Raw genomic sequence first — 13220 nt, 5'->3', positions numbered from 1 at the left:
CTCTCTCTCTGCCTCTGTCTCTCTCTTGCTCTCTCTCTCCCTCTCTCTCTCTCTGGCTCTCTCTCTCTCTCCCTCTCTCTCTCTCTCTCTCTCTCTCTCTCTCCCCCCCTCTCCCTCTCACACACAATCGTGGTTAGTGGTAACAAGTGTGAATTCAAAAATAAACTATCAACTGTCAGTGTGTGGTCGACACTCCTACCCCAGCTACCGACCACTCCATTGTTCTATCTATGTGTTCACTTCAGCTAATACACAACGTTACAACGTTCAACAACACATCCCCAATTCATGTTACCCTACTACACACTACTACACACTTCCCATTAGTAACTCTCCAGACGTCAAAGCAGACAGTCGCCATGGAAGCAGTCTGCCACAAGAAGGTTTTCATATTCAGACAGAAACACAACCCCTAGATGAAACGTGTGTGAGTCTGATGTTGAAACCAGAAGCAGGTCAGAAATAAGAGGACAGGAAACAGGACCTGGTGAACCACAGAGGTGCTGCACACGGACGCTCTCAGCCCTCACCCAGCCCTGGCTCCTCTAATAACTAGAATAAGAATTTATATAACGCTTTTCTAGACACTCAAAGACGCTTTACAAACTGAAAAGATCGAGTAGTAGTAATAAAAAAGAAAGTATAGGGGCCTAATTAAGGTAGTGCTGGGGACACATGGGAAGGGGAGGGGGGGGGGGGGGGGTTAACTGGTCTCAACTCATCTCCCAGCCCTCACCCAGCCCTGGAACTGGGTCACACTGTGGGCCTGACTCTTTATTGGTGCTAAACAGATCACACATTTACTAACTAAACAAGACTCTAGGCTTCTTTATGTATGCAGGGTGCTGAAATGGGAATATCGGCGCACACCACACACAATACGATCAAGGCTGTTCAATCCAAGATTTTTTATCTTCATGTGTGGGGTCTGTCTCAGATAAAACATCTGTTAAGATTTTGAAAATCCTTATGTGTGTACCGGGCTTAAGGCCTTCTTCAAGACCAGGAAGTAAATTGACATGCTGTCAATAAGTAACACCCTACATTAGCACAACAATCTGAGGTCAGAGTTCAATCAGAGTTACTCCAATAGGTGAGTTTGATCGTTCTGCTATCGTGGTGTTATGCCTGAGTGATGATGATATCTGGGATGTGTTGCTCTGTTCTGTCAGTTGATAAAAAGTAAACGCACGTTGAGTTGATGCCACGACTGTGTGGTGTGTTAAATACTACAAACACAACACTGGGAACTCTTTGGCGGTTTGTGTAGTCCATTAAATCTAAGACTACAATTCCCATGATGCCTAACCACTAGGTGAAACGTTTGACACAGGTGTTGTGCATTTGGCTAAATCAAGTGATGTTGTTGTTTGAACCCTTAAAACCACTGCATTCACTTGTCTGCTTTATGCCTGAAGAAGGTCTATGGCTGAAAGCTCGCAATAAACTAAGTTTCTTTGCGCAGTGTTTGAGTGTGCGGATGCTGTTATTTTGCATGTGGTTGATGGGTTAAAAGATATGAAGGTAAGCTGGAGGTCTGCTCACACAGATTATCTTCTCTGTAAACCTGAGGTCACATCACAGGAGGAACAAGGTTCAAACTCAAGACAGAAACACTGAGAGTGTTATCATGACTCATCAGACCGTAGGACAAACAGGTCCAGCATCCAGCAGATAAACTAGAATCCGACAGAAATTATATATTATACTTTTTCTATTAGAGTTCTCTGTCCAATGCCTGCAGAGATGCTACTGGACGCTAGATGGCGCACTACGCCTGGTTGAATTGACAACCAGATGGATTTTTCTCAGTCAGTCAGTGTGTTTGGTCAGGTAGGCCAGGGGAGGCTGGTGGAGGTAGGAAATGGAGGATGGGCTCGTTGGAATGCAAGAAACGGAATGAGGAATGGAATCAAACAGGTGTATTTAACTCCGTTCCATGCATTACAATGAGCCTGTCCTCCGATCTCTACCTCCACCAGCCTCTCCTGATGCACACTACTGTACAACACCTCCAAATGACCACACAGGAAAGCAGTCCCTATATGTTCTAAACTCAACTGAAAAAAGCATTATTATTAACAAAATAGGACTGAAAAACACACCTGATTCACTGTTCTAGAACCTGACTCACTGTTCCAGAACCTGACTCACTGTTCTAGAACCTGATTCACTGTTCTAGAACCTGATTCACTGTTCTAGAACCTGACTCACTGTTCTAGAACCTGATTCACTGTTGCAGAACCTGATTCACTGTTCTAGAATCTGACTCACTGTTCCAGAACCCGATTCACTGTTCTAGAACCTGACTCACTGTTCCAGAACCTGACTCACTGTTCCAGAACCTGATTCACTGTTCCAGAACCTGATTCACTGTTCCAGAACCTGATTCACTGTTCCAGAACCTGACTCACTGTTCTAGAACCTGATTCACTGTTCTAGAACCTGATTCACTGTTCTAGAACCTGATTCACTGTTCTAGAACCTGACTCACTCATCCAGAACCTGACTCACTGTTCTAGAACCTGACTCACTGTTCCAGAACCTGACTCACGGTTCCAGAACCTGATTCACTGTTCGAGAACCTGATTCACTGTTCTAGAACCTGACTCACTGGTCTCCAGAGGCCCCGCCTCCTCCCAGACCTGGATCATGTGTTTGAGCCTTGAGCAGATTATCTTATTGTTTGTAGCCCAATCACGAATGATCCCAGTATTGTAGCTTCAGACGGACAAGTTGGTTGTAGTGCTTGCTGCAGCCCACGATATGTTATTGCTCATATATATTTATTTTAATCATGTTATTTTACCAACTGTTAAGACAACAATATAGTAAGCTAGTTACTTGAGCTAGCTAAAGATGTTGGCCCCCCCAAATCATTTTACAACGTGTTGTAATTATGTTACGATATTTCTGTCGAGTGAGTGAACTGAACCACCATGGTGCCACCCCGAGAAGTGAACCGGGAGTAGACTCAATGAACAGGGAGTTCAACATGCGTCAAATGCTTAAATTCACTCCGAGCAGTGTCGACATCGATGGGGGTCTCCAATCGACTCCATTCAAAGTGATTTACGATCCCGCCCCTCTCCCCTGTCCGGACACATTTACATTTTCACCGTAAGCCCGGTAAAGCGACGTTATTAACCCGCAAAGAGTGTGCCCCGGGCACCGTATTTGTCCGTGAATAACACCGGCTAGGAAGGTGGTAAAAACACAATACTACTTTGCTAACTCCACCATCGCTATACGGTCATTTTGAGCCAACCCACTGGCACCCCGGGTGCTAGTATACCATTCCGAACACAGCCATGGAGTTTATGATATGGCAATTATTTAAACTGGTCAGAAGTGTTTGTCTTGTCAACCTGTAGGGGGCAACATTAGTCACGTACAGTGTCTAGAGTTGGACTATAGGAGGCAGAACATTAGAATTAGAAGATCAAGAAATTATAAATTAGAAGATTTATGAGATCTGAAGAGAAACCAGAGTGTACTATACACTGCAACGTTTGCAGGAAAAGTGCTATACAAATAAAGGTTTATTATTATTATTATTATTATTATTATTATTATGACTAACTTCTACAGAGTTAGACTTAAGAATGGATCCCAGAGTAACCATATAGTCAGACAGACGCCATCTGCTGGACTGTTGCTAGAACAGCACCTTTATTGAGAAGAATGAAGCAATAATGAGGCCATGAATGGCGTCGACGAGCAAATAAAGCAATTAAAATTGTAGAATGAGAAGTTTAATTTGTATGTTTCTTCCAGTTCCACTCCAGTGTTGTTAACCCAAACCCGAACATGACGGGCCGAGCCAGAGCAATACAGAGGGGTCGTGCACGCCGTCAAGAGACTGGGCCACCAGGGGCGCTGTCGGTGAGTTCATTAAGAATCCTTATACACATGACACATCAATTACCAACATATTGTAGGAATTAATTCTGCCCACAGGATTTCGCCGTTACGCATGGCTGTACCAACATGGCTGTATGAATTGAGGCTACTGTAGGGTCTTGATGGTCAAATCTTATGTAAATGTATAAATTAAAATGTGTGATGTGAGAACCCCTGATCTTGGAGAGAGCAACAGCAAGACACAATAATTTGGGCAAGGGTGATCACAAAATGTCAGAGGTTTTCCGGTATGAATTTTATCGGTATGATTTTATAAATTGTGTAGTGTATCCTCGATATAAATATAATAGGATGAGAATGGATCAGGCTAAATAATCCTATGATGGCATCTCTGCCAGAAGACAACAAATGTAATGCTGAATTTATAAGGTCACTATTGTATTCTGTCACTGTAATAGTTTTTAGGCATATCATTAATTCAGTTCTGACTGTATTTGAATGCTCTTGCACTGCTAATTGAGTGGTTAAGATTACTTCACTTACCTTTATGAGTTTTCACAGTAATTTTGTGGAGTGTTGTTGATATGAAACATGAGTTATTATAGGAACTGGTAAGGGCTTTCAATAAAGTATTTTTGATTACATTTGAATGTTTTTTCTTAAAGGCTCCCCCTCAGGAGGAAGCACGGCCAGTTCACTCCACTTCTGATGGTCAACTTGTGGGTCGTGGAAGACAGAAAATTGCCCCGGGACCTGTGTCCTCAGAAGGTGCAGTGTTCTATGGTCATTTAAAGTAGCTAATGCATATTAGGGGTGCAACGGTTCTCTGTTTATATTGAACTGTATGGTTCGTCATCCACGGTTCAATATGCACCAGTGAATTTTCGGTGTATGATGCGTTCCGTTGAGTCAGAGGTCGAGTTTGTCTGGAACGCAGTTGCTTCTGTAACTTGTTCAAATGTTTGTTCATGGCGAGCGGATTTGAGAGTTGAGGGAACGAAAACAGTGAACAGAAACGTTACTGCAAGCATTGATTAATCATGTCTTTCTGCGCATATGGTCTACCTGTCAAGCCTAAAGTGCACTTTTACTTTTAATTCTTCCTCTCCTATACCAGTAGTCAAGCCTAACATTTTACATTTGAAATGTGTTCAATCAATGTGTTTAATGTGAAATGAGAGTGAGTGAAACTGCATTATTTCTCTGCCCTTTGTTTCCACAGATCGTCTTAAGATATCTGCAGGCTTTCAGCAGGTGAAGATCGGAAAGAGGGGTGGACGCCGCGGTGATTTCCATGATGTAGGAATCAACACCAGGCAGGCCATGGAGCATGTCAAGGAATCCAAGACTGGTGTGTTAGCCAGCCATTACATGGTTACAATTATAGTATAGTTTTAGAATAATGAACAACATGATACATCCATGTATGAAATCCTCATCAAACCCATTGCAGAAGAATGTCATTGTTAGGGTTGGGTATCGTTTGGGTTTTATCCGGTACCGGTACCTAACCGATACTTTAAAAACGGTACCGGTACCGAAACGGTACTTAATTCGGTACTTTAGATTTTTAAAAATGACATATATATTAATTTAATTAATTAATTTTGCCATTTAGCAGACGCTTTTATCCAAAGCGACTTACAATTATGAATTACAGGGACATTCCCCCTGGAGTAACTGAGGGCCTAGTGCCTTACCCAAGGGCACACTAGTAGTGGTGTGGCTTCAGGCGGGATTTGAACTCACAACCTTCCGATCCCAAGTCCAACTCACTATCCACTAGACCAGCGTTTCTCAACCGGGGTGCCGCGGCACACTGGGGCGCCGCCTGGCGTCTTCAGGGGTGCCGTCAAATAATTCTATATTCTGATGTTCATATGAATGAATGAATAAATCTATAAATAAATAAATGCAATACATCATCAAAATCTGTCTCGCGCGCCCCTTTCCCATGTCACAATGTCAATACCGGGTTCAGCGTAAGGTCAGTGTGTCTGCAATTAGCCTGCATTGTTTTTTCATTTACCGCGCACATTTTCTTACCAAGACATTTTCGAGAGCAATGAACAAGCAAACAAGCAGAATCATGGAACATGACAAACTGACAACAGATCATCCATCACAAGCTAGCAAGGATGCTGAATATTTTGTTCGGATGAAAAGTCACCATAGCCGTCCAGAACAGGTAATGATGAAGTGCGCCAAAGTTTCTGATAAAGCGTTGGAGGCTAGTTACCTCGTAGCCGAAATTATTGCTAAGGCGAAGAAGCCACACACTATAGCCGAGTCCGTTCTATATGGATGATCGGTGACATTATTCTGTCGTCCGACTTCGGAAGCTAAGCAGGGTTGGAAAGTTCGGGAAATAACGCACGGTTTCGTTTTCATGCAATGAATTTAATACATCCAGACAAGGATGCGCGCAGCGGGAGAGAGAGACGCATTTTCTGGCTTAATAACTCTGCATCCCCGGTGTTTACGTTGAATGGACTGGATAGGTGTTTCCAATCAAATGTGGGAATATGAAAATGAATGTGTTCCATAAATTCCCGCGTTTGTTCGGTCACTGTGTCATGTTTATACAGCACGGTTACGTGCCTGATGCCTTTGATGCACACTTGCCTTTTTCACTCCCTCCTCTCTCTCTCAATAATAATAATAATACAACTTTTATTTGTATCAATAGCCGCTGAGTGTGTGTGTGTGTGTGTGTGTGTGTGTGTGTGTGTGTGTGTGTGTGTGTGTGTGTGTGTGTGTGTGTGTGTGGTGTGTATGGGGCTGTCTGGGTGATGCAGTGTCGTTTTTGAATAGCTATATTTTAGACTGGGGTGCCTTGAGATTTTATCGACTTTTGAAGGGTGCCGTGACTGAAAAAAGGTTGAGAAACGCTGCACTAGACCACCACCCTACATATATATATATATAATAATAACACGGTCGACAACATTAAACAGCTTTTCACTTTTTTATTGCTGAGGCACAATATATATTGTTAAATACACACTCAAATTAAAATAAATGGAAATAAAACTCCTGCTGACTGAGGCACAATATACATATATATAATATTACAGTTAAATATACACTCAAATAAAAATAAATAAAAATAAAACTCCCACCTCAGCAATTCTTTTGCAAAAAGATGAGCATATTTGCCTTCTCTGGCAAAATACGACACCTCTCTTGACTAATTGCATGACCTGCACATGAGAAAACCCTCTCAGATGGTGTGGATGAGGCTTGTACGCACATGTATTTATCTGAAAGCTTAGACAGTATGGGGAGGCTGTCCCGCTTACCCCACCACCAGACTACAGGGTCTTGACCTGATGGGATTGAAGACAAACTTGTGTACAGTTCAATTTCTTTCTGGACCACTTCAGTGATGGGGAGGGCACTATTACTGGTCCCTGTTTCCTGAAGAAGCTCTAGGTCCTCATCCTCAAACAGCTCCTCTAGGGCTGACTTTTTGGCACGCTTCTTGTGCTGAAAAATACATAAAAGTAGTGTTTAGACAAACATACTTAAAAAATTGCATTCGTTCATTTGAGGTATTCCATGATTATTTATGAACTTACATGTTCCTCTGCCTTGTCCTCATCTGAATCTTCTTCCCCTGGCCCTGTGCCCGCCATTGGAAGCTGTAGGCACAATTCTGCACATAAATAGCAATACTTCATCATAGAAACGGTATTATAGGACACATAGTAAACAAGGATGAGGATAAAATACCTGTTCTGTTGCACTGGCACTGGCAACTGCTGCTTTCTTCAACCTCTCCCAGACATCAGCATATTTAAATCTGCCTTTGAAGCGAGGGTCCATCGAAGTGGCCTCCTGGAGAAAGTTCTGAATATCTGGATTCTGTAAATGAACATGACAAACTGTTTAGTGTCTAACAGTGAAATGATGTGGTTTGCCCTCTTGTAAGCATAGGCTATGCTTGGAAATGGAAAATACCTGGTATCGCTTTTTCAGATCTCCCCAGACCGCCTCTTTCACAGCACAGGTGAACTGAGTGTCGTCTCCTTCAATCACCCTGAAATGCTTCTCCAGCTTGTTCAGGATGGGGAGAATTTCGCCACATGTGGGGGACCTCTCACTGGATACGCAGAGGGTTGAGGTGTACAGCAACTTCATGACGTTCACAAACTCCTCTGCTTTCTGGAAGTCATTGTCTGTGAGCCTTTCCAGCCTGGGTGAAAAAAGAAGATAAAATAAAGAATAAAAAATATCAACAAATTTGTTTAACAACTGATCTTTTCAAGGTCCACTTCTCCATACTCCATCACACAGGTATAATGTGCAGTGAAATGTTATTGCTAGCTCATAAAGTGTGCTTAAGTAAAATACACCCATCTTGTCCATCACCTGTCTTTCTCCATTGGCTTTCTGAGTCGCTGGTCCAGTGAAGCTGCCTGGATGGCTGGGTACTGCTCCAGAAACCGCTCTACCATCAGGAACAGGGAGTTCCACCGTGTTCTGACATCCAGAATCATGTTGTGTTCTGGCAGGTCTGAAACACATTTTGAATTACAATCTACATTGCTGAAGATGTTTGAAACAAACATAACCTTTTGAGATTTATAGGCGCTACTTACTCAGAAGTCGCTGCTTCTCCCGCAGGACAGGTTTGGACAGGGTGGACCGCTTCAGCCACACCACAACTGTGCGCAGTCTGGCACACCACCGTGTAACTGCACTGATGGAGTAAACCTTCTGGGCTGCAAGGTTTAGGGTATGGGCGAAGCACCCCACTTTTAATAAGGGCAGATTTTTCAATGCAACATCCATGTTGCTGGCATTGTCTACTGTGGCGGCTACAGCTTTTTTGTTTAACTTAAATTCAGCCAGAATGCCATGTATTTCTTCTGCCACCACCAGGCCTGTCTGTGACTCATACACAGCTTTGGTGTTAAGCACCTTCTGCTTAATGTGGCCATGAATCGAGTAGTGCACAGTAACCGTTAAATAGTGGTCCTGTGCCACACTCGTCCACCCATCACAGGTAATAGCAACCACATTTATGTGTGCTAATTCCTTAATGAGGTTTTCTTTTTCTACAGAGTACCATGCAGGAATAAGGGTATTGGACAGAGCATCCCTGGATGGCGGTTTGTAGCGAGGATTGAGGGCGGTGGTCATCTCTCTGTAAACATATTTGAGGATATTTATTATTAGTCATTTTGACTTTTGTTTTGTTTTTGACATAATTGTCTAATGGCACAGATTTATAAACATAAAGTAAACAAATATTGTTTTCACGTCACTTTACCTGAAACAGGGAGATTCCACAGTGGAAAAGGAATGCAGTCCCTTGACCACAAACCTGGTAACAGCCCTGTGAATTTCCTCCACCTTGTCATTGGTCAAAGTTCCCTTCTTTGCCAAGGTGAATGGGGTCTCTGATGCTGTAGCTGGAGAGCCAACAATATAAACATAGGTTAAATAATGTTACTGTAGCTAAATATTTGCTGCTGCCTGTCTTGGATAGGACCCTCTTGAATGCTGTACCACATAACGACACCTGGGGTCGCTTGGGTGCGGATCAGACGGTCTGCCTGACCTCCACACACCCCTCACCCTACTCCCCCAGTCCAGCTAACACCATCCATCCTGGGCCTACCTACCTGCATGTTTAATCTCTCAATCCCCCGTCCCTTTCCTGGTTAAATAAAACAAAACAAGAAATCATTTAATAGAGGGCGAATGTCCACTGTCCCCCTCTTTAAATAAATAAACGGAAACATTATTACTAACCTGAGGAAATGCTGTCATCATCATCCTCAATGGGAATGGCGATCTCCGCCTCCATCTCTCCGGAGGTGCTTGCTGCTGCTGAGGTGCTTGCCGCCGAAGGGCGGGTGAACTTGCGCAAGCTGTCAAACACGGAGCACCCTTCTACCCTTAAATGTATCGCATGCGTTGTCAGGTGTTTCATCAAGTTCGATGTGTTGCCTGCTTTACACGCGAATGATTTAAAACATTTTGAGCACTTCGCGTTGTTTTCATCGAGTCGGGTGAAATGCAGCCACACTTTAGAACGCTTCATTGCGGTCTTCGGCATTCTCGGTGACCTCGTAGCTAGGCTAGCTAGCGAAATTCGATAATATTATTATGATTATGATGATGATAATCATAATAATAATACAATAATACAATCACTAACTATATTACTACACTTACTATAAACTCACTCTTCTTAAGTTCTCAACACAACTGCTCACCTCACTACCACGACACGCACTGATTGGAAATTTAACAGGCGATGTCACGTCACGACTCAAGTCACGTGTGGTTGACTGTTGCATGACACAAAAAAAAAAAATAGAAAAGTACCGAAATGAGGTACCGAAATCTCCTTTGCGATTCGGTACGGGTACATACCGAATGTAAAGTAACCGGTACCTACCGGTACCGCTTTTCGGTACCCAACCCTAGTCATTGTTCTGTTTTCTGTAATATAATGCTGTCATCTGTGATATGTCTTCAGGGTCCTCTGGCTCTCCTATTCAACTGAAAGCCAACTTCTTCCGCATCCTTTCCCGCCCTCAGTGGGTGCTTTACCAGTACCATGTGGACTACAAGCCCCCCATAGAGTCCCGCCGCATGCGTTCTGCCCTCTTGTACAGGGCTTAAAGTTCTCCGGCACGGTGCCGGATTTCCGGCGCCGGGGAATTTTGAGCAATAAAATAAAATAAAATCACATGCTATTTCTTTACATCGTAATTTAAAGAGTCATCTTCAGCAAAGAGACAGTTCCGCCTACCAATGGTATCACATTGCTCAAGCCAACCAACGACTTCTAGCCAATCGGAGGCAGAGTAGTGGGGCGGGCCTTAAGAAGTTTGAATGAGTGTAATGTTAGCTTGTAGAGACGTTCGCTTTTAGCAGCCCGCTATCTCGCTAACTTTAGTAAGAGTCTATTAAAATGGAAGCCAAGTTTGCACTCGGTGGATTTCTGTCATTTCTAACTGCAATTGCGGCACTGCGCCCATGTGGTGGCAGGGGCGCTATTTAACCTTAACCCTGGTGGCGCTGTGCTGCAAATAAGCTTAGCTTTGGTGTTTGCTAGCGAAGACAAAACAAGGAACCAGCCAGCAACATGTTGAGCCCTGGACTTGCGCACTCGTCACTTTGTCAACTGTCAGAATAGTCTTTTAGGTCGAAACGTTATTTCATATCAAAAATCCTGAAAGTCACATTAGTTGGCTTGCTGTTTCATTATCCAGAAGTTGAGTCTATACCGGCATTAGTCAGTGCTCCTTTTAATGTATTATTTGCAAAATGATCAGTTTTGAAGTCTGTCAGGGGTTTCAATTGCTGAAAAGTTGTATTAATCAGACAGTCAACAATAGGTTTTGGACTGACATGGTACTACTGTCATTAACAAGGACTAACCAACTTTCTCCGTCATAACCTCATTTTGTGGCAGAAAAACCCTGAGTAGACGTTTTTGATGACGCGATCAAACAGTGCAACGCTGTTCTTATTTATTTATTTATGTTCAGTTATTGTGCTTTGTTGGTATAGCCTAATGTCTGCTGGAGTGTTCAATAAAAGTGATCAATAGTGAAATGAAAAACTGCCGGTACGCATTCGATATTCTGACAAACGTTTCCTTAAATTCAGCTTCGGACAAGAAATTTCAATTGTGTGCATCCCTAATTTAAATGACACAGTTCTATCAAGGATGGAATATTACAGTTTTCATTACAGGTATCCTAACACTCTGAACACTTCATGTTCCCACAGCGTGTGCAGACTCTGGACAGAAGACTCACTCTTGTCTTCAATGTGGGAAGACTTGCAGTCGCGCAGCACACCTAAAGGCACACCAGAGAATACACACAGGAGAGAAACCATATCACTGCTCCCAGTGTGGGAGGAGTTTCAGTGAGGCAGGAAACCTAAAGAAACACCAGAGAATACACACAGGAGAGAAGCCATATCCCTGCTCCCAGTGTGGGAGGAGTTTCAGTGAGGCAGGAAACCTAAAGACACACCAGAGAGTACACACAGGAGAGAAGCCATTCTGCTGCTCCCAGTGTGGGCGGAGTTTCAGTGAGGCAGCAAACCTAAAGACACACCAGAGAATACACACACTAGGTAACACGACTGCTCCCAGTGTGGGAGGAGTTTAAAGGAGGCAGGAGCCCTAAAGAAGAAGGGGGGGGGGGGGGGGGTCTGCTGGCTCCACCATCATCATAACATTAACCCTGGCCCTAGCCCTAACCCTAGCCCTAACTCTAACCCTAGCGCTAACCCTGGCCCTAACCCTGGCCCTAACCCTGGCCCTAGCCCTAACTCTAACCCTGGCCCTGGCCCTAACCTTGGCCCTAACCCTAGCCCTAACTCTAACCCTAGCCCTAACTCTAACCCTAGCCCTAACCCTGGCCCTAACTCTAACCCTGGCCCTAACCCTGGCCCTAACCCTGGCCCTAGCTGCCCAGAGACCTGGGGAGTCTGCAGGCCAGCCCTTCCCACAGCCATGGAGGACAGTCTTCATTTCGTCAAAGCAAACCTTCCCAGAGACACCTAGCAGCACTCTGATGCCCCCCAGCATTTCCTCAGGGGTCCCCAAGACATGGGGTCCCCAAGTCATGGATGAGCAAACTCCCAGAAGTGTCATCTCCTCCCCGGACCCCTTTGCTCTGCCTCTACGCTCCTGTAAATCCAAGTCTTCTGTCCCCCGTACCCCCCCCCCCCCCCTCTCCTGGATATGTGTAAGGTGAAGCAGTGATGGAGAGTAGAATAAGGGTCAGACACAGAGACTTTGTCTACAAACAAATAAACTGTATATATTTTCAAAACCCGGCTCTGTTTACAGCCTTTGGTCGGTGTGTGGCATGTATTGTTTTTTTAATAATTTGTGTGTATATTACGACAAAAACATGTTGAACCGGTTTAGTTTGATCTGCATCCCAATCCCCAGCATAGATAGTCTGAAACAGAGATAACCACACCCTGAAATGCTCTGTTTGAGCCTCACTAAAAGGCATGCTGCATTGACTGGAATCAGAATCTCTCCCGTTGAGAAAAATGTGTTTGTTTCGTTCTAGTTTTAGATCCTATATCCCTGTTCTGCATTTATTTTACTCTTATGTGCTTGACTGTTTTGAAATGGTTTGGTTTGATGCAGCGATGTATAAGCCTTGTTTTTCTGGTTTAGGACTATTAAATGATGTTATGAACATGGTTTTCATGCAGTCATTAAAAAGCTTATTTTTACTTTCTCCTGGTGTTTTGTGTCATTTTGTATACGAGAGTTCCTCTGAATAATATTATACCCTTATATATTATACAGTATATACTATATATGAACACTTTATTAGGTGCACTATACTAACACT

The 13220-nt window shown here is 43.6% G+C and overlaps 1 long non-coding RNA gene across 1 annotated transcript; it reads right to left on the bottom strand.

Annotated features, from left to right (window-relative positions):
- Positions 1-7937: 7937 nt before the first annotated feature.
- LOC308151851 lies at positions 7938-8655 on the bottom strand. The gene is made up of 3 exons (XR_013937309.1): positions 8469-8655; positions 8239-8383; positions 7938-8062 (listed from the first exon to the last, which is right to left on the bottom strand). It is a non-coding gene; the product is annotated as an uncharacterized lncRNA (long non-coding RNA).
- Between the last annotated feature and the right edge of the window lie 4565 nt (positions 8656-13220).

The sequence above is a fragment of the Nansenia antarctica genome, assembly GCF_963989245.1.
Source record: "Nansenia antarctica genome assembly, chromosome: 2".
Classification (NCBI taxonomy): Eukaryota; Metazoa; Chordata; class Actinopteri; order Argentiniformes; family Microstomatidae; genus Nansenia; species Nansenia antarctica.
Note: the sequence above shows the minus strand (reverse complement) of the source record. Positions and strands in the feature narration are given on the sequence as shown.